This window comes from Mchenga conophoros, linkage group LG8, assembly GCF_057382185.1.
Source record: "Mchenga conophoros isolate Kocher_MC1m ecotype Shallow Benthic linkage group LG8, M_conophoros_male_GT1.1, whole genome shotgun sequence".
Taxonomy (NCBI): Eukaryota; Metazoa; Chordata; class Actinopteri; order Cichliformes; family Cichlidae; genus Mchenga; species Mchenga conophoros.
Genome location: NC_140533.1, coordinates 23,639,707 through 23,665,922, shown reverse-complemented (window position 1 = coordinate 23,665,922; position 26,216 = coordinate 23,639,707). Strand labels below are relative to the sequence as shown.

Here is a 26,216-nt window from a genome sequence, read left to right as displayed (position 1 = left end):
GCTGTATGGTACTGCAGCTCATTACAAGAAGGTTCCTGATTTGAGCCTTCTCGTCAGCTTTCTGTATGGGTTTCTTCCAGGTACTCTGGCCAGCTCCCTCATCCCAAGATTATGCTTGTGGGGTTAATTTTCCAAATAGGCTGTAGATGTGGATGTGAGAGTATGTGGTTGTTATACTCCCCTGGGACCTGAACTGGACAAGCAGTTAAGAAAATTGATGGATAGAGTCTCCTCAGAAGACAAGTGGCTGTTCCTCAACTTTTAGATGTAGTTGCCTGGAATCACTTAACACTAGAAACCAAATCTAATAACTCAAGAATGCCCACTGGTTCCCTATCCTAACCAAGTCTAATGCCAACTTGATTGAGGAGCGTCTGTTGCTATTCTCCAGGAACCACTACACTGAAAAAAAGGGACTGGCCATCTCTTGGATTTATGTAAGCATCTTGCATGTATTTAACACAATTGCCTCATGTTTTAAAGATAAATGTAACTATATAGTGTAAAAACTACATGATATGCAGAAAGGGTGTATTAAATTGTTCATATCATGTTCAGGTGAAGTAAGTCAATAAGATAGCAACGTTAAATCTCGTGAAACCACGCGTGATTTCATCTCGCGGGCTTTGGATCGTGGTTTAAAAAATGCATCCATCTCAGTCAAGTCGAGCAGCCAACTCTACGTTTTTGGTATGTCTTGATTTTTTGAATTAATGTTTACCATATTTCAGCCAAATGTAGTTAAACGTCTAGAGTGTCGCCATGTAACATGCTAAAAAAGAGCCGTTAGCTTATTTGCTGTTTTATCTGTTGTCAAAGAATTGGCGCTTTTTCATTTGAATTTGTCTTTGGCACAAGAGCCGTAATATCACATTAAACCTAATTACGAGGCACTCATAACATAATTTGGTTTTCTGTGTGAATAGATTTGCCAACTGACTCTTCAGTTACATTGTGTATTTACTGCACCGTGGTGTTAGTGAGATTTTGGACATTGAACAGCTTTAGCTAATATCATCAGCGGCATTATGCTAGCTTACATCCCTACCCCTCCTGCCCTCACCTGCTGTCCTTTTGTTTTTGTTTTTTTTGCTGCACATTGAGAGACGACCTCTATTCTGCATTTCACCAGGAGTCAGCTGATGGATTGTGGGTTCAAGGTGTTATGGTAAGAAAGTATATACTATTTTCGCTTAAGGTTTCTGTAACTTAATTATAATAGGTTTTTTATAATTATTAGGTGCATGCATACTCACCCTATTAATACAACTGAGAAATCCAAAATCTGCCATAGGTTTAACCTGTATGTATTGTCAGAAAGGTGATTACTGGACTCGCATTAATGCACACTTGAACTGAAATGAGGTTGTAACTTGTGGGTTCTTGGGTTGCAAATCAGAAACAAACATCTTTGGATTTTTTTAATCCCATAAGATCTGGAAACACAGTTTTTATTCAACAAAACATTACTGATTAACCAAGCACAGTGCCTGCTGTTATTTCAAAATAATTTTGTGTCATTTTAGATGAAATGCAGCATTCCAGTGCATCCCAACCATGCCTTTACAGTCAAGGTTTCTGACGGAGCTGAGTTTCTCTCTGACAGTCTGCTGAAAGTGTTTGCAAAGTGATCGGGGGAACAGGGCACAAAGCTAAAGGATGTAGCTGCCATGATGACAGTAAGAACTTTAAAATTCTTTAACTACAAAGTGTATATGTATTGCATTAGGTCAGTAAAAGAGTTTTATGCTGCATCCATTGAAACAGTCAACTATTACCCGTGAGTACTGATTCCACCGAAAGGATGCCATAATTTTCGTTATGCATTTACTGGCCCACTGAGAAAAAATCTTTTTTTTTTAAATATATGTTCTGGAAACTATATATCCATAAAGTTGATGTCAAACAGGAACTTTTGATATTTCTTTGTAGATGCTGGTGTTGCATGTTGACTGGTTTAAGTTTTTGTCTGGGATCATTTTCTTCTGTGCTACTGAAAAGTTCACAAATCTCTGTTTTCTTTGTTATAATACTTTAGGATGACATTAATGCTCGAAGGGAGTCTCATCAAAGTGCTCCGCATCTGTGTGAAAGACAATTGCAACATCTTAGTGCAGGAGTTCATGGTGTTTTATGAGTAGATTGTGGCTTTGCAACATTTAAAAATGCATTTAGTTATCCACTTGATCCTCATTGGACTGGTTAGGACCAGTAGTCCTCTTTAATAATTTGAAGTTCACATGAGGCCTGGTAGTGAACTCGGCCGCCCCCCCTTGAGGCCCCACCCCCCTATATTAGGGGTCACATCAGTGTGAAAAAACTTTAAATTTGTCATTCTAGTGAACAAAGGAAAATCCCACCAGTATTTACATTAGCTTTTGTTTGAAAAAAAAAAAAAAAAGACCAACTGACCAACAGCTAACCAAATTGTGGGGAAAGTCTAAATTCTAACATCTTCTGAGTGACATAACCTGGATTTCTGATGGGTTTTTGTTAGTCTTTCTAACAAAAACTAATGTAAAGCATTTGAAATTATTATGTTTTTCACTCTGTCTTAGAAACTCTGTTAGACCATGAATGGCAGCATGGCAGGCCACTCTTTGGCTATAGCTATTTACTATGTTGCTTGCATTGGTTTAAATTACTCTAACATTAGAACTGGTAGATTCAAAAGAGATGAGTTTAAAAGGGAATCTTAAAGAAATGTTTTGTGTTTAACCAGGACTTGACTGAGGCCACTGCACGGATTGAGAAAACCACAATGAACATCTGTCTCCAGAGGATGCACCAGGCAATGACTTTTCTGATGTTGGCATCATCATCGAGGGTATAGTAGTTCTTCAAGATCTGGATAACGTGACCTTTGCAGTAGCCATGCTGTTTGGACCTTTTTTATTCCTTCAACATGAGTTACCCATCACAACTCTGAATCACCTCAAAAGTGTAGCAAAGGGTGGTAATGGAGTTGGATGCAACTCAGCTCTCAAGAAAAGCTCACAACTAAGACAAAACTACTCCTGCAAGGAAAGCTCACTGTTATGCATGCAAGCTGATCAGCTCTAGGTGAGAGGACATTTAAATCTCACACTTGTTCTGCTGCATTTTTGAAGCTCAATTCCAGGAACAGATCGCAGGGTTCATTTTTATATACTCTGCAACTGCCATGAGGACGAGCCGTTTTTTGTTGTTGTTTGTTTTTCCTTTTGCTCTGTACAGCATTTTGGCAGCATTTTTAAATTTCTCTTTGTATTTTTTTCTTTCTTTTACTAGTGAAGAGATGTAGCGTGAACAGTTATGCAGTCTAAATATCCCATATGGGTCGTGTGAAATGGTATTTTCAGTTTCATTCAGTTGAAGTAAAGAACGTTGAATATTTCTAAGTGTGCTGTTTTGAACCAAGATGTCACAGTATGATCAGTGCTGTAATTTTTGACAGTCACTGTATCAATGTTATTTTTGCATCTCTTGAATAAAGGTTTTGACCTGCAGGTGCTAATTTCTTTAGTTATTGGGGTAAAATGGGTAGTGTTAATAGGAAGGTGTTTGCCAATTCAGTAACCTAATTTAATGTTAATGGAAACTAACACTACCTCAAATTGTTTAGTTATAATTGTTGTTTAACTGAATCTTGATGTCAGAGGCCTTAAATAGAATGTTTTGATTTGTTCTTTCCCAACATTTTTCAAAAGAAACAGTCTAATTTCTTTGCTGTGATTGATTCCAGAGAACACGGAAGAACTGACATTATTTAACTGTTGATTTATGTAGATTCAGTAGAGGAGTAATGTCAGTTTAATTCTTTACCTACTGTCAATGCAGTGAAATTAGACATGTTGTTTTTAAAGGTTACTGGTGGATGCCAGCAACCATCTTGGAAGAGAACAATACAATCTGTTATAAGGCCTCCATTTGAAAATTGTGTATTTGATGCTAGAATATAATAGCAAAATGTAATTTGAAGATAACATGTAGCATTTAAGTGACCAAGTAGTATTGGGTAAAAGTTATTGAATGGTGTTGGGATAAAGTGAGAAAATTGTGAAGGATTAAAATATTTCAAGAGCTCAAATTACTTCATCAAAACATGTTTAAGTCACATTTTATCAACACAAATTGCACAGGTTTATTGAACATGAATAAATTGTGTTAATTTAACTCAATTGTTTAAGTTGCTGCCAAAGCAAAACATCTGTGTGCAACAAATGTCCACCATTGAATTAAGTAAATCCAACAACATATTTTTTTCAGTGTACTAATTTTTTAAAAAGACTAGGTTGCAGTCCTACATTGTGACAGGTTAAATGCAATCACAGGTGGGATACCAAAGAGCAAATTAAAGAAATTAATGTGATGCAAAGCTCAAAGCAAAGGGGCGTGAACAGTAAGTGCTTTCAAGAAATGGATTTAAATCAGTCATTCTTTGCATTTATAAGATGCATAAATTGTTGGTTAAAAAGGGTTATACGCATTCTTATTTTAAACAGTATTTTTCAGTCAGTTGATCCTCAAATGCATCTTTAACCTTTTCCAAGGAAAATTTTGCAAGAATATATGTCATAAAACATTTCTATACATGCTCAGAAATGCCAGCTGCCAGTTGAACTAAAAGCAAAAGGGCAAAATTACAAATATTTGCATTCTGTAAGACAGGCAGTGACAGAACAGAGACAGAGTTGAAAATTTCTTTCCTTCCTTCATTTTCAAACCTACCTGTGAAGTGTAGGTTTCCTTGCAGGCAAAAATAAATAAATAGATAGATAGAATACAAACTGGCTCTGATTCTACCTGTGGCACTGGGAAGTGTTTATTCCAGTTGTGGATATGCAATGTAAAGGCCCAAGATTATCAGTTTAACTGGTATAAGGAAGAACATAGGTTTGTCTGGTAAGAATATCCAGACGGATATATAATAATTACAACTGGAAAATTGCTTTTTAAGTTAATTATCTGTGATCCATCTGTATATGTCCTGCATCTACAACAGTGAGCTTTTTGAGGATGCCATCTATCATCACATCTATGGAAGACTAATCGTTCCTCAGCCTAAGCAGTAGACACCAGTACTACGAGCAAACCACAAGAGACCATTCTCATTAAACCGATGCCCCCCCCCCCCCCCCCCCCCCTTTCTTTTTTTTTTTTTCTTAATTCATTTTCTGCCGCACATTTATCGACTTGATTAAAAGATAAGAGACGGTTGATTAATTATTAATGGTCCCCCATCTCTTCTTTTAGGTTCCACCGTACTATAATGCTTTTTTAATTCGCATTCTCCTTGCTCCTCTCATCTTTGATTTAGTGCATCTTTCACTGCTATATGCAAATCCATGGACACACAAATGCACACACAGTTTAATTTGGAGTCAATTACAGAAACACTTTCATGCTATTCTTTTTACTTCCTCTCCCTCCTGTTCAATCTAAGGTGTGAAACACAGAGAACAAGGCGGTGGAAAGAAAACAAAATGGATTCAATTGATTGTCTGTCTTGTCCAGCAGCACTTAATCAGATAAGCTAATAATTCTGTGCTGAAAGAAGACCTTAACTGTGCTTGTTTTACTATCAAATAGAGGAACTTGGGCCTGCTTCAGCTGCTGATGGCTCAGTAGTTAAACTACCACACAGAATGCATTACTGTAGCAGAAAGTGAGAATTTTTACAAAGATCTGTGAGTCTGCTGGGATCCAGGTGTAAATATGGGTAAGAGTGGGGAGTGCTTTTGTGTGGTCGCAGGTGCAAGGTTTTATGAGCTTCTATGGCTGTCGAGTTTGAGAAGTGACTTAATACCAACAATTTTAGATAGTGTGCATGCAAAGAAGGGGGGGGAAATCTTGTGTGCCGACTTTGAGTCATATTTTACAGAAGGATAAAAATATACACAAGCTACATGAGATTGTTACCTTAAGCCACACATGCTACAAAATTCCCATGGGACATCAGCCTGGTACATCACCATTCTCTTCTTCCCACACTCCTCCTCTTATTACTTTCCCACCTGCTGCCACCACCCCAGGAACAAGAAACCCATTCCCCTTTCAAGTGTCAGTCTCCCACCTTTCATACTCCTGCGTAAATCAGAGTTTGCACTGCATTAGAAGTGAAAGACAAAATTTGAAAAATGCTACCTAGCAGCAACAGGGGAAATAGATATATAATTAACATAAAAGTGCTTGTAAGGAATGTAGAAAAGGGAACAATATTGCATTTCTCATACAAGCGAAAGCAACCTTCTCACTTTCATAAGCCACACTGGTATGAGTTAAGAGCATAATTAGAGAAAAAGCTCGAGCTTGACAATGTGAGCACACCGCTGAATCTGAAAGCTTTCCACGTTGAACTAAAAGGCAAATGCATGCAGTACAAGATGATGACAAAAACTGTGTGGTAAACTCTTTTGGAAAAATACATAGTTATTGTCTATAGTACTCAGCATTCAGCTGGCAAATGCAAAGACTGTATGCACATTACCAAAACAGTGTGCATGCACAATATTCTTATTGTCAATAAGCTCAATCACTGCAAAACTGTATGCACGTACAAAAGCCTGATTTTATATAGTAGATTATTCCCATCTTGAGCCATAATTGGATACAGACCGTCATACTCTCTTTCAAATATCTGCATATAAAACCAGGATAAGGATGCATGCATATTTTGGTCAATAGCTGCTGGTTGCATTGCTTTCATTTTGTGCTCAAAAATTGTGTGATGAAGTTCTGAAAAACTTAAAATTGTATTTCTTATACAGAGTTCTGTGATTTCTCATGGCATAACAAGGGTAGAATTATAGCAATTTGATACAATATTGGCCCATAATCAGTGCATCACTAGGTTACATCAGAAGTCATTAGAAATTACAATACAAACAACAGCAAAGAATAAATGCGATTTCACTGAGATACTTGACAATGAAATTGTAGTATTTGGTGATCTGAATTCGGAAATCAGAACAGAGCAGAAACAAGCAAAACTGAATGAAAAATATGGATATTACATATCTCTAAATTCAGTGCAAATGACAAATGCACAGAGTAGAAGACAGAGAGAAATGGTCATACCACAAGGTCAGACGAGCGAAGAAATAATATTCATTGATAGTATTCAACTTAACTCGTGCATTTCTGCATCCTGTTTTTCTTATTCTGAAAGTTGTGAGAAGTGATTTCAGGATGCTGATCTACTAACCAATATTCTCTGTCACCCTGCTGCTTTGTGTTTACTATTTGTGTCACAGCCAAGTACGTGTTTGCTTAGTTGATGCAGAGTAGTAAAGTTTTGACAGCGCTGTCTTTTATTTACAAGGTGATATCTGTACTCTGTCTAATCGTGAAACTTCAGTTGCTTCTCACCAGGGAGCCCTGACCCGTCACGTATCGGCTTGCCCTACATGCAGGCTGGCCAGGTTGTTTTTCGAGATTGAGAGACTGTTGTGTCAGTCGCTCAATGTCATTCAACTGACTCTGAGGTGAGACTCGTGTCGTGACAGGTATTCTCTGTCAGATATTTGCTACAAGCTGAAGGGACAATCAAACCAGAAGTAGGTGGAGGACTGATTCATGTCCCGCAGCATTAAGGCTGGAGAACAGAACAATGGCTGCCATCGGCTGCAGTTCAAAAAGTAACTAAGAACTTTCGGAGACTGAAAGAACTGAAAGAGGCACAAAACACAAGCTCTATTGGTGCTAATTGATTAGCAGCAACTTTTAAATATTAGGCCTATATAATGAATCGATCTACAATTCTTCTGAAAAAATAAACGTCATCTATGATACAAGATCATCAGATAGCCGAGCAATAGCTTCCAGCTGTACTGTAATCTTCTCTCTCAGCAGGACTCCCAGAAACCATTGTGCCACCCACAGCAATGGCAGCCTTAGCAGGATGCAATAAAACTAAAACATAAACAAGTTATTGTCTTTCTTGAGAGCTGGTTTTCTAAGGTGCATAAAGGCCAATGAGATGTATTATATCCTTGGGTGAAATGTTTCAGCCTTATTCATAACCCTTAGTCTGCATTACCTCAGTGATGCAATAACGTAAGGAGAGAAACAACATGGGGCCAAAGGGATTGTAATGCAATCCCATGAAGGCAATGCATCTAGCTGAAGCGCCGGAAAAAAACACACAAAAAAAACCTAAAAGAAAAAAACTACTTCTCCTTTGTTCTGCAAATACGCACAGTCCACAATCCATCTCACTCACGCTGTACCCCCAAAGGATATAATCGCTGGTATATGGAGAAAAAAACCTATACATAATAAACATCCACAGGAGCTTCTTTGTTTGCAGCTGGGGCCTTTGGACTTTAAGCTAGAACGCTTAAGCACGTGAGCACAGGCTCACACACTGGACATTTTGAAATGAAAATAGGAGGAAGAAAGGTGTGATTGATATATATGTGTGTGTGTGTGCATGTCTGTGAGTCTATGCAACTACACAACTTAAGTGAGTGCTCTATATTGGGCACCTTCACCCATGGTAAATCGGAAGCTGCCACATGCTACTGGGTTTTCTCCATATATCACAGTGCGTGTCATTGAAAGTGAAGGCAGGCTCTTGGCAAGAAAGGAAGAATTACAGCACTTTGCCTTTAATAGACTCTGCTGGTGACTATGCTAACAGTTACACCTCTGAGCTGCCCTACCACTGAGACAGTAGCTATGACAGGCATGAAATTTCTCCACTAGGACAAACAAAGCTGAAGAGACAAAGTCGGGGAAGGAGAGGATGGCAACATGCGGCGCACAGTACTCTGGAAAGCACTGCACCTAGGCTATATTGTAAAGTGGTGTTTATTATATAGAATAAAAAAAAATATCAGAGGCTGATAAGAAACCGGTGTAGAGAGATAAACCCACGGACACTGGGAAAATAATGTAATATACATTTTACATTTGATTAATTATTATTAAATACATGTTTTATTCTCTCCCAACATTCCTTCTGCTACTTTGACAATGACAAACAACACGCAAACTGCAAGGAAACAGTATGATCTCTGAATGTGGACACCGCATGAAATATCAGAATCTCACAGTTAGTAGCAATAACCACTACCGGCTCTCTGGGAGCCACTTTTCTGCTTTCAGATTTTTATATATATATATATATATATATATATATATATATATATATATATATATATATCCTTTAGAAAGAAACGAACAGTCAAGCAAAAGAAGAAGAAAAGAAAGGAAAGACAAGGACTGAGTGAGCCTGGAAAAAAAAAAGTTGATGACAATGGACAATATGCCGTTCTTTCGACTTAATAAAAAGTTAAAGACGGGAGTGAATTATACATGACTATATGAGAAGACATCAGCCTGCACATCCATAAAATTGTCAGCTGTGTATTAACGATTCCCTTTGTTGAACTCTGTCCCAACAGACGGCGTCCTCCACTGCAATCATCTGTGCACATTCTGCAGCACATCTTCAAACATGGGGTTATACTTATCCTTCATTTATCATTCTCCAAATAAGCTCAGAAAAAAGGATATGGGGTAGAAAAAAGATGATGGAAACAGGAATGGGACCACTTTTTAGCAAGCACTGCACCACTGATACCAATTGCATTAAGTCAAATATTTATATTGCTTCTTTTGCGATTAAAGAGCAGTATGTGTGAGCGAGCTGGGAATTCTTGGAGAACATGCTGTAAGACAGTTAAAAATTATATTAATATTTACTTCCCATAGATGATATACCGCTCCATGACCTTAAACAGACTATGCTCATTGGACATAATGCTCTATTGGGAAGGGTAAAAAACAAAACTTTCTGACAATGTTTACCTTCTCTTGTTGATATGTCTTATGCATATGTCAATTTTTCCAACTTGGTATTAAAATGTAGTCACTTTTGTCATGCCGCATTAAGTGTACTGTGAGCTTCAAGACAGCACATAAAAGAAACAAGAGGACACAGAGGCAGGCTAAGAGACCGAGGGAGGGTGGGTGTATGTGTGAAAACAGCAGCCTAGTTGGGGAGGCTGACATGGCCACAGAGGTAATTAGATACTTAGATGTCATGTTCAACATGCTCCCTTCCTCTCTTTCCCTCTCTGTATCTGTCTCTCCCTCTCCATCTTTCTTGCTACCCCCTTTTTCAAGCTCTACTCCTCTGTCAGTCACCATCAGCCCTCACTCCCTCCCCTTACATCTCTTAGATGGCTTATAGCGCAATGTTTTTTTCCTAAATCAAATTCAAATTCAAATTCAAATTCAAATTTTTATTTGTCACGTACACAGTCATACACAGTACGATATGTAGTGAAATGCTTGGACAACTGCTCGTGACCTAAAGAAAACAAAAAAGGAAAAGGCTATGAATAAGATAGGAAATAAATATGAAAAATTAAAAAGGGTAAATTGTTAAAGTTCCTAAGTTCCTAAGAAGATTATAGAAAGGAAATAACAGAACAAAGCTCAGCGAAATCAAGTGATTTCATAGATTCTAAAAGCAACGATGATTTTGACCTCTTCAACCATATGCAAACCTTCAATCTAATTGTGTAGACACATCTTGTGAAAACCCAAAGAATGTCATTATAAATTCTGCTCTGGATCAAATTCCAGTCAAACATGTCAAGCTGAATTACAAGCAAATTTGATGTGAGTGCAGCTACTAATGGGCAGTTCTTCATTCGGTTTTTCAGTCACGCACTTATGCACTCTGCCTATCAGTCTCTAAGAAATGGACACTTTTGGAGGAGGGTGATGATTTTCTCTGACTACTTGAATTTTCAGGCTGTCTTTTTGGCCTTTGCGGCACCTTACATGGCATGACGCTATCTGAACTAATCATATCGGAGGATCCTGACCTCAACACTGCCCAATCCACTGTTATACTCGCTATAATACATGGACTTTTCAAACTACCATTTTGATAGCATTTTAAAACTACAGTTGCCATAACATTTTTTTTTTTAAGCACAGCACAGTTGATGTTATCCTTATCTGTCTTTTTTGATATATCTGGTCTAGGAAGAGTAGCTCACCTCTTAACTGACCTCAAGCAGTCTCGGGCTTGGTGAAACTGCTGTTCCTTAGCACCTGAAATAAGGTGTAAAGCAGCAGACTGGATGTGCAGTAAAAAGACATTTTCTTTGATGAACCTGCATTTTGAGAGCTTCCCTATATATTTGTAACATTCCTATATTGTGTAGCCATCCATGATAGTTCATCTGCCACCTCTACTCATATTTTTAGATGTTGTAGCACAAATTCAACTGGTTGTTTTTGCGTGCATGTGTGTGTGTGTGCGTTATCGCTTTGCTGTAGTATCATCAATAATGATTGCAATTTCAAGATCATATTTTTGCATCGCTGCATAGATGTTTCATTTGTTATGTCCAATCAATTAACTTGTCAGATCAGACATCTCAGAATGAGAAAAAATTAGGTTCTACTTCACTATGGTGAATGTGAGCACAAAAATGATCAGCTTCTCTCTCTCGTATAGTCCTTTGCACAGACCGTGAGTCATTTTTCCAGCCTCGGGGAAGGGTGTAATTGAGGCCTGGTGAAAGATAATGTAATTTGGAATAGATCATAAATAATGAATAGTCAGGACCCAACTAAAGTATATGGGAGGAAATATTATCTGGTGTTTTAACTGTAGGCTGGGTTTGTGATAAAGTGGATCTATCTCCAGTTAATACTGCTGTCTAGCCAGTGGGCAACAGGAATTAAAACAAGCCAACGAGTGTATGGTATAAATCCCCTCAAGTCAAAAGGAGACTAAAATGTCTAAACCTTCTGTTTTTTACTTGACTTAAAAGAGAACTTTTAAGCGTTTAAAATGTCACTGACAGGACCGCAAGCATGTCTAAGCAACCAAAACACACCCCATTTCCTTCTGTCTGAAGCTTATGACCCTAATGGCCAGATGAACCTACTATTCACCATTTTCCCCACTAGAGGCCCATATATCAAAATCATACTGTATTCAGTTAACTGTCATTTGTTTCCCTTTCCTGAGATGGGCTAGAGGGATAAGAGTCTGGGATAACAATGGCTGCAGGGGTGGGCCCAGGTCAGCAATGACTGACTGCAGGATATTAGACCTTGTGACAAGGTTAGGCCCCGTTGTCTGGCCCCACTACCACCAATGCTACAATCCCGCCTCCCCTCAGTCAGCTCTGTGTTCGCTACTTCAGCTGACTGATATTGGGGTTGAGCATGGGAGCATTGATATCGTCTGTTTTGACAATGATCCCCATTGGCCATCACTGAGGACTGATCCTACAGTCATGTTCTTCTCCCCTGACTCTTTTCATCCCCTAAATCTGATGTTGTCTTTCTCTGTTGATCCAGCAAACAATGATGACACCAAACTTGTTCAGCACCTTCTTTTTCAGATTTCGCTAACATCTGGTGGATATTCAAATTAGAAAGCCCAGAACTGTGATGCCTGATGATTTCAGTGCAATAAACTTTACCAGCTGAGGGGACTGTTATTATAGCTCCTTTCCAGTACCACTCTCTCTTTAGAGTTGGAATTGGGGAAAAGCAGTGTGTAAAATGCCAGCAAAAGATGGAGGCTCACAGCTAAACTGTAATTTGTAGTTTTTCCTCAGGATCCTATCTAAACAGGGAGTGGGGCAACAGAGACGCACCCATTCTAGGTAGCAATGTGTTACTCAGTGAACAGGGAGTCTGGTACATAGAGATAGGATGGTCCCACCCACGGTGTAGCTTTTCCCAGGAGCCCTAGCAGATAGGGCTCTAAGGACACCTGAGAGAGTAGGGAATCAACCACTTCATTTTTCTCAGTTTTAGAAGTCATAGAGCACAAGCTGGACTTTAAAACAAACTTAAATCTGGCAGGAGGCTGTCCTGCCAAATGTTTTAGGCTAATTTCACTCAGATATTGCAACAGTTAAATTCCTTTTTGCAAAAAAGATCTTCGTTATATGTATTTTTCCCCTCTGCTTTTTGCTCATTTTCCTGTGTTTGTGCATACCCTGCATGTGACCTACAAGCAATAAACTCTGTGCTTTTATATACAAAGCAAAAATGTTAATGATGATAATAATTAACTCAAAATGTAAAGAAAATAACAACATTTCCCCAAAAGCAAATAAGTCCAAGCCATTATAGCGTTATGTATCTGAATTAATTTACCTTGCTATATAATGCACTGCAAAACCACAATTAACCCACAGACTCGGGAAAATGTCTAAGTGACCTCAACATGATTCATCTTAATTCATTAAGGGCAAATTTAGGTCAAAGGAAAAGGCTGTGAATCACTTAAGAAGCCCAATTACTGAAGAGTTATTAACTTTCTATTGCTCTATTGCTGTCCGCTTGTTTATGTTCCACATAAACCTTTCACAATAAAGCTCAAGATCCCATTGAGACTTTTCAAAGTAAACTGAATCACGTGAAAGAGCAGATTATTTATGGATGAGAAGTAAAAAAGAGCCGCCAGGTGCTAAAAAATAAACCTTAGACTGAAACGTTTGAACAGGCAACCCGCAGCACGCCGTGTAATAAATACAAAGAAAACGGCGGCCGTTACAACTTATGTCTAAAAATGTATAGTTTCATGCATCGGTTAAAACACCGATGCATGAAACTATACATGCATGTAAAGGACGTGCAGCTGGAAACACTTCACGCAAGTCGAGCTGCCCGAGATTCACAGAATTTACAGAAAATGTTAAATTTTTGTGATTTATATCGTTATCGGGACGATAGAATTCTTATATCGGGATATGAGATTTTGGTCATATCGCACAGCCCTAAGTGTAAGTGTTAGAGAGCACTGCTATCACCATAAGGACATCAGAAGCTGTACCCATATGGAAAAGATATATATAAATCTTATAAAGTTTGTATCTGTCTTGTGTGAAACTTGTATGAAAAGCATATGTGTGAAAACAGATATAAGATCCCTTGAAAAATTATATAATGAAACTTGTATGTTTTGGATACTTACTAAAACAATGTATGAAAGTAATGCGAAAGTGGCCACTTTCATGAGTAATCACATATAAGTTTTTACTATTTCTTTTCCGTATGGGTATACTTACACAAACAGAGTTCTGCTTGTGTCCTCTAAAGCTCACCCAGCCCTGCTGTTGATAACAATGCTGCCTGGCACAGCCAATTTTTAGCCCTATGAAATGCCACCATTTGTCCTGACTTGACAGATTCTAGATCCTGGGTGAAACAAATAAAAAAAAAAAAAAGAAAAAAAAAAGAAAAGAAAAAAGCCCACACCCACAGCCCACTGGCCTGGCTCTCTGTAACATCCTCGACCTCTATCACACAGTGCTGACTACCATCTGTGGTTTGATCTTTGCTCTCATGGGGAGCCTGAAAGGGCTCACTCATCCAGCAATGACAAGCAATGTTGCTCTGCTTTATCTATCCAGCCTGCCATTGAATACAAGAGCACACACACACACACACAAACACACAAATACAGCACGTACGTACAGTATAAACAGGGCTAGTGATTGTCAGCGTTATCATTGATCAGGTCATTGCTTTGGTATCAGCCATGCTCAAGTGACTGGACTCGGCTGAAAGACATCAGCTAGATAGCAATTAGTGTTTAATTACTGTGTATGCATGGTTTGTTTTCTTTCCATTAAAGATAATTACTCGATTGCCAGTATCTTTTTTGGTGCCGTATTCACCGTTCATATTCACAATTTGCCTTAATGGTAAAATCTGAGCATTTTGCATTTTTCAGTGTACCAGAAAATTAAAAGGATGGATATTTAATGCAAAGTCTTTTCCATCCATCCATCCACCCACCCATTCATCCATCCATGAGCTGGAGTTTATCCCATCTGTCATAGGGAAAGAGGTGTGGTACACAGGTCGCCAATCTATCACAGGGCCATAATGCCGAATCATATCTTGAAATTGCTTCTTAAAATTTCACTGGCAGTTACTAATTAAAATAAGAAATCATGTACTTTTTCTCAGGAGACATAGAGTGTATAAGGATTGATAGTAGATAGAAGAAAATAATGTCAAGACATCACCGCCACCCGATTTTCTTAAACTCCCCAAAGGATCGCCTACTATCTGCAATCAGCAGCTGTGCGTGAGCCACTTAGAAAACCAACTGTTTACCCTCCACGTCTTTTGCTCACACACACATATACAACACTCTCCGAGCTCTTCTTTTTCTTACACAGATTTATTTACATTAGTCTCTTATACAGCAGCCTGTTTACATCTGTTTCTCCTAAGTCACTTGCTCCTTTTTCTCCTTCCCTGTCTTTCTCGCATACATATATACAAACTTATTTACACACCACTGTGTTCCATCACTGATCCCCTTTTGAAAAACACTTAATTAGAAAAGCCTGAGACGCTCACACCCCCCCACCCCCCATCACCACCACACACACCTCCTGCTGGCCCCTTTCTGCAACACCAACTCTTCTCTCCTGTTTTAACTACATCGTGTGGCTTTCTGTACCCTCTGACTAATTACACAGAGATTAGAGGTGGTGGCACAGCCTGGTAAAAACAACAGCCGTATTAATATTCATGGCATTAATATTCATCTAGGTATTAATATGAGAAGTACACATCAGGTTAAAAAAAAAAGGGAACAGGCTATTCAGTGCACAACACCAGAGGGATAATGTTTCGATGTGGCTGTAACATGTCGAAAAGTAAAACACGATATTAATTTGAAGGACGACAAGCTTTGCTGGTTCAAGAGATCCAGCGAGAGGACACTTGCTCATTAGCAGCATGTCCTTACAAAAGTACTTGTGGAAAGGTAGCCGCAAAGCGCACCCACATATTACTTGCACCATCACCAGCATGAAGATATGAGCCTTGCTTTTCTGAGGCCATCAGAGAAGCGACAATGCTTTAGGCTGTGTCCCTCAAAGAGTTATATTTTTCCTTTTTAGATTCCAGAAAAAAGAAATTATTTTGCATTTGCATTTAAAAAGAGGACAGAATCCATCAGAAGTGTTTTGTCTCTTACTTTCTCCAGCTATGAATACAATGTATTCAATGTCTGACCAAACTAAGAGAAAGTCTCTTCTCAGAACTTTGTGAGATCATGAAACTTCTGGTGCATTATGAAGCCACATTGCATGCACTCCTTTTGTCTCTCTTTGGATGTGCCCGAGAGTGTAGTGTCATTAAATCTTCACTTAAGACATGCATGCACACATAGAGCACAGGGGGGATTGACTATGTGCATTTTCAGACACACAACCCGACCTACTTACTCTGACAGCCGGGAGTGGTATTGCATGCCCGGCCTGGAAAACTGTGGCGGTATTGATATGCTATTTATAATTTTCTTTTGCATAAATTACATTAGTCAAAATGGGAAAGAGCAGAGGAGAAATGTGAAAAGGAGCAGAGACAACCTAGTTTGTTCTGTGTGCCTAAAAAGTCTTACTGGATTTATTTTTTGCTCTCTCTCGCTCACGTCTCATTAAGACCTGGGATCATAAAGTCAAGCTAATGAAGGACATTGTGTGCTTTTTGCGTGTGTAGGAGTATTTTGTGCACTGGCTAAACCCTGTCAGTAAGTCAGTCAACGATGACAGGCCTTTGTCATTGCAGAGAGGGAACACTTATGCTACGTGACCAAACACTCACACATCAAGTGTCTTTGTAGTGACTTAGAGAAAGACTAATGGCAGCAGGGAGAGTAAAATACTGAAGCTCACATGCTGCTAATAAGCTTAACATCTGAAATACACCTGATTGGGCTGCTAAAGGTGTACAGTCTGTCGTGTCTTGTTTTTATGGAGACTATATTATTTAAAACTGGTACTTACCTCATCTCTAATCATTAATGCAATGCAATTTTCTCCTCTGAATTAAATTCACTATCAGTGCTTGGGCTAAACTGACTGTGTTGCAAATGCAATTACCTCAAGAAAATCAGGTTTTAGACATGAGATATGCAACAATGTTTGCCTTATAGATTCATTATATTTTTTTAAGGCTTGTTTACCTCGATACTGTAATTAAAAGTATGGTTTGTCTGTGTGTGCACGTGATGCATAGCGCTGCAGTCGGTGAAACAGAGTTCTCTTTCGGATAGGGAATAACCCCCCAATAATTCATAAATTTTCTTTAGCACTTGTCCAGTTCAGGGTTACGGCTGTCATAGGTCGAGATGCAGGATCCACCCTGGACAGGGTGCCACTCTATTAGAGCCAACACAAACAAAAATACACTGATGACAAATGACTAGTTCAGAAATGGAGTTGTTCATCTATATGTTCCTGCCTCTGCTATTTTATTTTTTACATTTAAAAATGAATCCCCCACACCCTCTGGATTTTTGCTCTGCATCTTGAAATAGTTAGAAAAAGTTTAAAGTGCAAACACTCTTTCAGTCTAAACCTAATAGTCACAGAAAATTCCTATATGTATACACTTACTGAGTGTTAGTCATATGCACCAGCGGTGCCGTCTGTAGCATCCTACACCGAAAGCTTTAGAAGCATGAAGAGCATGTCTGAAGAAATGTTTCCTGCATGGTTTGTTGGCTTTGCAATTGATGCAACAGCAATGATTTGCTGATTGAGAGCAGCAGCCACTCTTCTAAGTGAAAAGATCAACCCTAGCTTGACTATCATTCACTGCATCACTCACATTAGAACTTCCGGTCCAGAACATGTAGTAGGGCTGAGACATTTTCACGTTTCACATATTTTCACTGCTGATGTAAGTAAACGAATAGGAAAAAGTAATCAAAAGTAATCACGTCTACTGTACCATTTTGTTAGATTACTGTAGAGCTGGGCGATAGAACGATAACGATATGTATCGCGATATAACTTTGACTCGATAGAGAAATTAAGCTATCGCGATAGACCCGCCGCTCTTGTCCTCAAGAAAAAAGAAAAAAAAAAAGGTCAACCAATCCAAATTAAGTAGCGCAGAGCCGAACCAATCACAGCCGCAGCATCACGTCGCGTGACTTGTTACGTACAGCACAAGTGCCAAGCCGCACGTGTGTTTGTTTGGGAAGCAGCCAGCGGGTAATGGAGCCAGCGCGTAATGGAGGAAATGAGTGTGCCGACTAGAAAAATCAACCGAGCGTGACCGAAGAGAAAACAGATGATGGTTCCAATGCCGGAGAGATTGTCGAACGGAAGAGCCATAGAAGTTCCGTAGTTTGAAGGTATTTCGGCTATTTCAAGTCTGACAAAAAACAGAGTAGCGTGCACTGTAAATTGTGCCGAAAGCAAGTCTGGAAATACAATAAACTGGTGCATGCGTCACACTGTGCGCCACGTTATTGTTTCGGTGAAATGAATTTCTACAATACTGTTACTGTTAATTCTACTCTCTGCAGTGTTTAAATGCTTACATATACACAAAGTTACTGTCCCTCCACACATACGACTCTGTTCTGCTTCTATGCCCCAGCTTTGTTTACTTTTTCCCACCGAGGCTTCTAGACTTCTGATTGGCCAACATTTCGGCACGGTTAGGAATCTAGCGCCACCTGCTGCTTTGGCATGTTCATAGCAGCGTTTTCCTTCATTTCTGCCTTTATGTGTGGACGGGATTATTTTTTAAAACGAAAACGGAAAATCTCCGTTTTCAAAGATACCCGTGTACGTGTGGACGTAGCCTCAGTCTCTGACTGGAAGCGCTAATTCGTCATTCGGCTTTTGTCAGACTAAAGTAACTGTTAAAACTGTTTGAAAAGCTCAGCTATACAACAAGGAGAGATTGAGAATTTCCTTTTAGTTCTCAGTTTATTTGATATTGACAAAAGTTAGTCAGTTTTGTCTGTTCTTCTGTAAAACAAACTAAGATTTATTTTTAGAATTAATATTTTGTTTCTAAGTGGAATTGACAATTTAGTCTGTTTCATTTGTTCTATTTTGAAACTTAAACGCTTTAGCGGCTGCCTTTTGTGTAGTTTGCAATATTTGCCTTTATTTATCTGAAAAAGTCTCATGTTCCTTAAGTACATCTACCCTGTTGAACTTATTATGGGAAATAAATATTTAAATAAAAACAAGCTGCTGATTATTTCACATTTTACTTGTGAGCAACGGCACATTTAAATCTTACAAATATAGTTATTTGGCTTATATCGTGATAGATATCGTTATCGCCTGAAATGAAAAAAACATATCGTGATATGAAAAAATCTCATATCGCCCAGCTCTAGATTACTGTAAACAAAAAGTAGCCTGTGGCCCCATAGCTGCAGGGGTGACAAAAAGCACAAAAAGAACTATGCCCTCATGCCAAGGTACCACTAAGAGAGCTAAGTGTCTGAACCAGAAAACTAACTCAGTTATCAGCTCTATGCATTAGCCACTGAATTACAGGAAACATCTGCCAAATGCATCTAAATCCTGATTACTCTCACTTTGCCAAACCATCCAGCTTACACATCCTGAAACAAAGTGGATAGAGAGAACCCGAAAGAAAAAAGCAGTCAGAGTCCATTTATAGTTTGTACGGGAAACAGTGCTGATTACTGCAATAGGATGAAACATTTATTGGCATTCAATCTCCTGATTTATTCAGGTCAGTTAAGCAAGTGAAGGAGAGCAGTCAGATTGGACATGGCAGGTGGTGTAGCTCTTTTTCTTTGTGTTTAATCTTTTCTTTCTTTTTAGTTTTTTCTCTCTCCAATTTGTAGGTGACCATGAAACAAACTTGCTGATTATTTAATTTAATAGAAATTTATGCTGAAAAATGGGCACCTTTCATATCACACTTTAACTCTAAAGTGCAATGCCACAGGAGCCATTTTAAGATGTGAAATTTAATCAAGGAGTGGCAGGACAAGTAGAAGTTTCATCCTAATCAGAGTTGAGAGTTATTATATACATGCCGGGGTTTTTTGCTATACAAATCAACTCGCTGTATCCTTCTCTCCATCATTTCACATCAAAGCCCACCTCGTCCTGTGTAGGTTTTTGCAAGGGGAGAAACTGGAGGGTTGGGAAAGAGCCCACCTTGGGGTCACCAATCATGCTGAGGACTTGTACATAACTCTGTCAATTCCTGACACCTCCCCCTTCAAATGGGAGAGGAATGGCAGGCATAAATCGCAGCCAGAGGCCGCCCGATCAATTCGCTGCCCAGCTGACTGATGTGTCATTTGTCATAAAAGGTGGGTTTGCTTTCCTGTACCTCCTAAACATGTGGCTATTTCCAACATTTACTCTAAATTCATATGTACTGATGACATAATATTGGACTTTATATAAAGGCATTGTATCACAATGACAAGAAAGTGCTGAAACATTGAGGAAAAAAAACAAAACAGAAGGCACTAAAGTCTAAGCAAGGCAAAGAAAGAAGACAAGAAGGGAGCAATGTGTCAATAGGAAAAAAGATGATTATTAGAATAGTTAGTATTATATAATCAGAATCATTTCTATATAAAAAAGCAACAACTGTTTTCAAATGTTTGTCAAATGTCATCTTCCCCCACTCCAGTTCAGAAACAAGAGGTATGGGGGAAAGTTATTAAACAGAACAATGATGATACCATATAAAATGAGCGACGACACTGAAATCGCCAGATGATATTTGAGTCATCCTGGTAATTGCGATTAACTTTTTATTAACTTAGTAAAATTCCCCCAAATTCCAGCAAAGTAAAAGGATTTCTACCTTTGAGTACCTGATTAGATTAGAAAATCTTAGCTTTGCACGCTCAACCTTCCCAAACTTTAATGGAGTACCACACCCCCAAGCAGAGATTTTTTTTAAAGGGGTGTTAAATGTACACTGGCTTGAAGTTCCTCCAAAGGAACCTAGTTCCTGTGGAAAGTTCTTGTTGTGTAAATGTGGCTTAAGAGAAAGAAAACGTAAAAAAAAATGTAGACCTGTGTTGTTAATTATGCTCAATGCCATTAGAAGGGTCAGACTGTGAGCACTTAGGGCGAACAGCTTCAGCACCAATTTTACTACAGAGAGCTTTTTTTTTTTCTTTTTTTTTTGGTTTGAATGGTCAAAGAGGTACTCTATAATTGCTTCCACTTTCTGTGGGTTACAGAAGTTAAATGCTCTGCACATTTATCCCTTTTAATCTATTAATGCAGCTTAATAATTGATACAGTGCCTCTCTGGCTGCGGTCTTGGCCCATAATCAATTAGTAATTTTAATGACTGGGCCAAGGAGCAACAGTAGCGGGTGCACCATGAACTTTATAGAAAAAAAGTGCACTAGATAGTATTACTAATTGTGATTATGGCTTGATTTAACCTTTCTGGGAAATTCTGGGTCTGACTGAACATCTAACCCCCATTACTATATCAACATACTGTCAAAAGAAAGGACATAATATGTAACAAGAAGTCATTATAGATTTTTGATACTGGCAAGCAGAGCTGTAGTGCGTGGCCTAATCCTCTCAAAAGATGGTTTGACGAGTACGTCAACCCAAATGTCAGCCATATTGTGTCCCGCAGGTAGCAAACACGAAGAGCGAAAATTATCTGCTGATTCTAGGGAGACGAGCGCGACAAACAAACATTAATTACTTATACACAGATTCTTGACTGGGCTCTCACTCATTATTTACTGCATATCACCAGCTGCCTTGTGAGTCTTACTGAAAGGTTAATGAAGAACATAGAGATATGAAGGCCGCCCAAACCTATTGCCATCGCTCTGGTACATCTTGTACTTGTATGTGTGCTTGAGTGGGTGTGTGTGTGTGCATCCCGTCAGGTGGCTGCAGCAGACTCGGGTGTGCCTGCCATTTCTTAATTATTGATAATGAAGCCCAGGGAGACTGCAGCGAAAGATGAAGGGGAAATGGCATCTGATGCAGTTAGGCATAATAACAATACAAGTCATGATGGTGCTGTAATGAGAACAATTATACGACTATACCCTCGACGGCCACAACAATACCAATCATTCTGCCATTTTTAGAACTCTTTTTTCTGTATGATCACCCTTTTCTTTATCCTAGACACGTTTTCTTCATCATCTAAAACCACATTACAAAGCCCCTAATCATCACTAATGCTTCGACATCCAAAAATTATATTCATCCACGTTTTTTTCTCTGTTGGTTTTACGAAACCCAACTCGCATTGTCATTCCAGCAGAAGCCATTAATAATTCTGACAGCATCTTAGGGTGCAAGCTCACAAACAACAAAGAGGAATGTGTTAAAAAAAACAAAAACAAAAAAAAAAAAAACACCCTCCATGCCACATCAAGCAGTTCCTGTGACCTTCCCATCCTTGAGGAAGACAGTTTTACATCCCAACTCTCATTAAATCCCCTGGGGTTTAAGGCCTTGATAAAGCAAACAAATGGCTCGTAATCACAGCGGTAATAAGCAGAGGGGTGATCATTAGAGATGCTATTCATCCCATATGGAACGCCTCACCGAGAGCTGGGGACCCTTCTCCTATTGTGCCAGAGTGACTTATTGTCTCTGCCAGTGCAACGACAGGTCGTCCTTGTCTGTATGGGGGGGGTTTATCCACAAAGCCTGGCCGCCCACTCACCTTGTTTGCAGGGCTTTATTAAAGCTCAACCTGTACTGACTCACTGCTAAATGCAAGTCTCCATGTACTGTAATCAGCCTCAAACCACCAACATTAATTTCCATTCATGACTGCAAAAGAAAGTGCGAGATTATGGACTCAGCACCTGATCTTGGCATCATGGCCTGGCCTATTAGAGCTGGCAAGGGCTAGAATGAAGTGCTGTTCAAGGAATTTGCCAGGATGAAAGTGGAGTGCAGTGACTGCTGTGTGACTACTTTCTCTATTCACATCCACTGGGATGTACATCATTGTTATTTGGCTCAACCGTGGAGGTAGCTTAAATCTTAAAATGGTGTTATGTAATCCCTATGGGCTAGTTTAGAGTACAAGAGAATAAACCCAAGGGAAAACACTGTAGTTCTTCAAAGAAAAGTTACTACAATAAAATCAATTAATTAAATACTTATGGCAACAGCTGAAATTCCCAGACCCTCCCCCCAAAAAGAAAAAAAAGACAAAACTCATCCATGAAAATAATTCACTCCTTGAATTTGAGTCCACAGTCTTAGTTGCGTTTTTGCTTTCCGAATTCAGTCTTGATTTGATCTTCCGTCTTTGCCATCAATAGTGTTGGACTGATATCGCTGGAGAATAGCCAGCAAACAAAAGCTGTCAGGAATGCTTTTGCTGACAGCAACCCCAAGGTCTCACCGCAAACCAGAACGTATTCTTCATGACAACAAATAAGAAAATACCCCCCTTATATATACTTATACAATGTCTTCTCAATTCATCCAAGGTATAAAACTTATACAGCAAAAACAAGGAAGAAATACTGGTGTGTAGCTGTTTATTAAGAATTTCAAGTTTTTTCCCCACATACTTTGTGTATGTCACTGTTTGTTTACTTACTTTCCAATCCAAGACTTTTCTAATTACTTTCTTAAAGCAATTATCCAAAGAGGTCTTAGTAAGTCCCCTAAGCCATTTGTAAATTTCTGCTTCAGCGTCACAATACACAAAATACATGCATAATAAAAAAGGGTTCTTACCTTTATTTGCAAACATTCCGAGTGAGCAGCACCAGGAAAAATAGGAAAAAGAAAAGCACAATTAGAATAGGCATTGTCATAAATGAACGAACTTAAATCTAAGAGCTTTCTTCTTTTACTTTTATGACTTTATGTCCCAGCGAAAGAAAAATGGGAATCTGAAGTGTATATGTAAGCTCAAAGCTAGCAAGGAGTTCTAATAACAAACAGAAAATGAATGATGAACAAATAGTGTTCGATAAACATGTTATGGTCAGGACACTAAATAGTTTCACTGTTTTATTTTCAATTAGCTTAATTATTTATTGAAGAAGATGCTGGAAGTCAGGCTGATGGGATACTGGAAGGTTTCTGGCAGCAGAGAGACAGTGAGAGAGTAAGAGAAAGAGTTTGAGACAGGGTTTGCCCAATTTCCTAGAATAGAGGAGAAAAACTGCAAGCAAGAGAGTTTCATTGATTTACAGCAGTGAATAATGCAGGTAAATATCACCTGAGCAAGTAAAAGAGTATTGAACTTTAAAAATATACATTTTGAAATGATTTGAAATGAATTTTTTTCATCTATCAACAGTTTTCATGATATAAAAACAGTATAAATGAATGCAGCTTCCGGGTTAGTAAAAAGCCAAGGCAGAAGTGCCGAAAAATTCGAATTCTACCTAAAGGCCACAAGATAGCGATAGCTGTGGTTGCAAAAAGACTTCTAGTCCCATAGAAGTCTACAGTAAACCAACTTTCTGACTTGACTGCTGCTGAAATTACGGACTCAGACATTCATTTTGGACCATACTGAATAAAAAATTGAGTCTGTTTCATAAATGTTAGTTTGACCATGTTTTAAAGAAGAGCAATATTTGTGGTATGGATTTGTATAATCTTTGGCTAGTGAATTGCCAACCACCAGTCATTAGCAAATGAGTGTGCGATTTCACGATCAGACCCTCCCTTCCACATCAAAATCATTTTTTGAAACCAAGATAGCGATGGCAGAAATGCCCACCTCGAGCCTTAAAAAAGGGTGGCACCTTTTATACCGTCTGTGGATATAGTAGCAAATCTATTGAACTGACACTGGTTGTTAGTATATTGGAATTAGTGTATGTGACAGACTTCAGCAAATATGGTCACAAATAGAATCAGAAGACGCTGCAAGCTGCCACAGGGGAGTCTTGCCATGACTTGCTGCTGCCCGTTCGGAACACTGATGTCCCGCTGCTTGCCGCCTAATAATACTGTGATGAGATGCAATGTCTGTAATAAATACAGTGAGAAGAAGCATGAATTGGAACAAATGAGCAATTATTGGCAAGACCTATTTACTATCAGCAGTGAGTGATTAGGCATTTTTGGATGAGCACAACTTCTTATTTCTGGAAGAGGTATCCTGTTTTTTTTTTTATGGTAGCAGGAACTATTGAACCGTTTGAGGGGACTTTTTCGAGCTCGTCCTTCAAGGTACGTCCTCTACAGCACAATAACCAGCTTTGATGTAAGCATGAGGCAGCCACGACATAAAAAAATAATAATAATGATAGAAAAGCATCATTAGCAGAAACATTATACAAGGACTATGACATTAGCTGCATAAACAACATACAACTCCAAAAATTAAAGAAAACCAAGAGAAAACTGCACAAAAATAATGTCTAAGCTTTATTAAGGGACTTACATCCCTCCATCCAACAAAGCAAAATATTATAGTGCAGTGACAGTTGTAGTGACATTGGTCAATAGTTGCAATGACTGTATAGATTAGATTGTATTCAGCAGGAATCACTCTTGTGTTCCTGCATGAATCATTGCTGTATATTTCTTATTGTATGCCTAAACTTAGCAGTAATAACTTGAACGTATTACATAAGTGTGCAAATTTTTCTGCAAACTTGCTCAGACAACATAATGAAAATATAACCTGTGCACAGTGTGTGCCTTAACATTTGTAATGAAATCCCAATAATGTGGCAGAAATTAAAGTAAAGGTTAATAAAATTCTAAAAAAAAGAATCCAGTTGTCTTATAAGCATTTACTACAGATAAAAATAAAAGGGTTTCATGCATATTATATGACTATGTTAAGCATTTTGCACGTAACATGGGGCTGCTGAACTCATTTTGACTGGCTGGAGCATGCACTGTCATTTGCTAAACAACTCTCAAGACTTACAGTTCCATTATAGCTCCATTAGCAGAGAGAAAAAGGGACGGGGTTGGCAAAAGGGAGGGAGAATAAAAATCATAGGGATGATAGCTGAAAATGAAAAAGAAGCAAAGAAGGCTGAAAAGGTGGAGAGAACTAGAAGATGATGAGCTAAAGAGCATACAAAGAGAGAAGATGGTTCTTTCATCTTGTGAGCTTTCAAGAAGACTATAAACTGAAGGAGTACAGAACAAACTGCAGTCTATACTACTGAACAATCATCCCCTATGGCTTGAGCGTATGACCAAGTAAAAGCTAAAGAGTGACAAAAAAAAGGAGAAATGAGGGCGGTGGCGTGTGAAAGATGTGTGAGGGAAACGAGAGAATGGATAAATAACAGAGACCATCTCAGAAAAGAAAGTAAATGACTAGAAACTACTGATAGCTCTAAATATGACTTGTTCAATTTTCAGCTACTGAAAAGGGAGAGAACTGAGCTCTGTGTTGTGCTCTAGATATGTAATCTCTATTCAGCTGCACTGACAAATGGTATCAGATATTTTCCTGTTCATCCATTC

General features: G+C 38.7%; 1 protein-coding gene and 1 long non-coding RNA gene across 7 annotated transcripts in view; one reads left to right on the top strand and one right to left on the bottom strand.

Moving 5' to 3' along the window:
• Positions 1-26,216, bottom strand: part of sdk2b (sidekick cell adhesion molecule 2b) — a 325,205-nt gene that overhangs the window by 214,359 nt on the left and 84,630 nt on the right. The window lies entirely within an intron of this gene.
• LOC146568807 (uncharacterized) lies at positions 263-4,249 on the top strand. 2 transcript variants are annotated; one of them, XR_014893654.1, is made up of 4 exons: positions 263-690; positions 1,105-1,168; positions 1,527-1,679; positions 2,723-4,249. It is a non-coding gene; the product is annotated as an uncharacterized LOC146568807 (long non-coding RNA). The 2 variants fall into 2 exon arrangements; XR_014893653.1 differs by lacking the exon at positions 2,723-4,249 and adding an exon at positions 2,039-2,386 and having other exon boundaries at positions 264-690.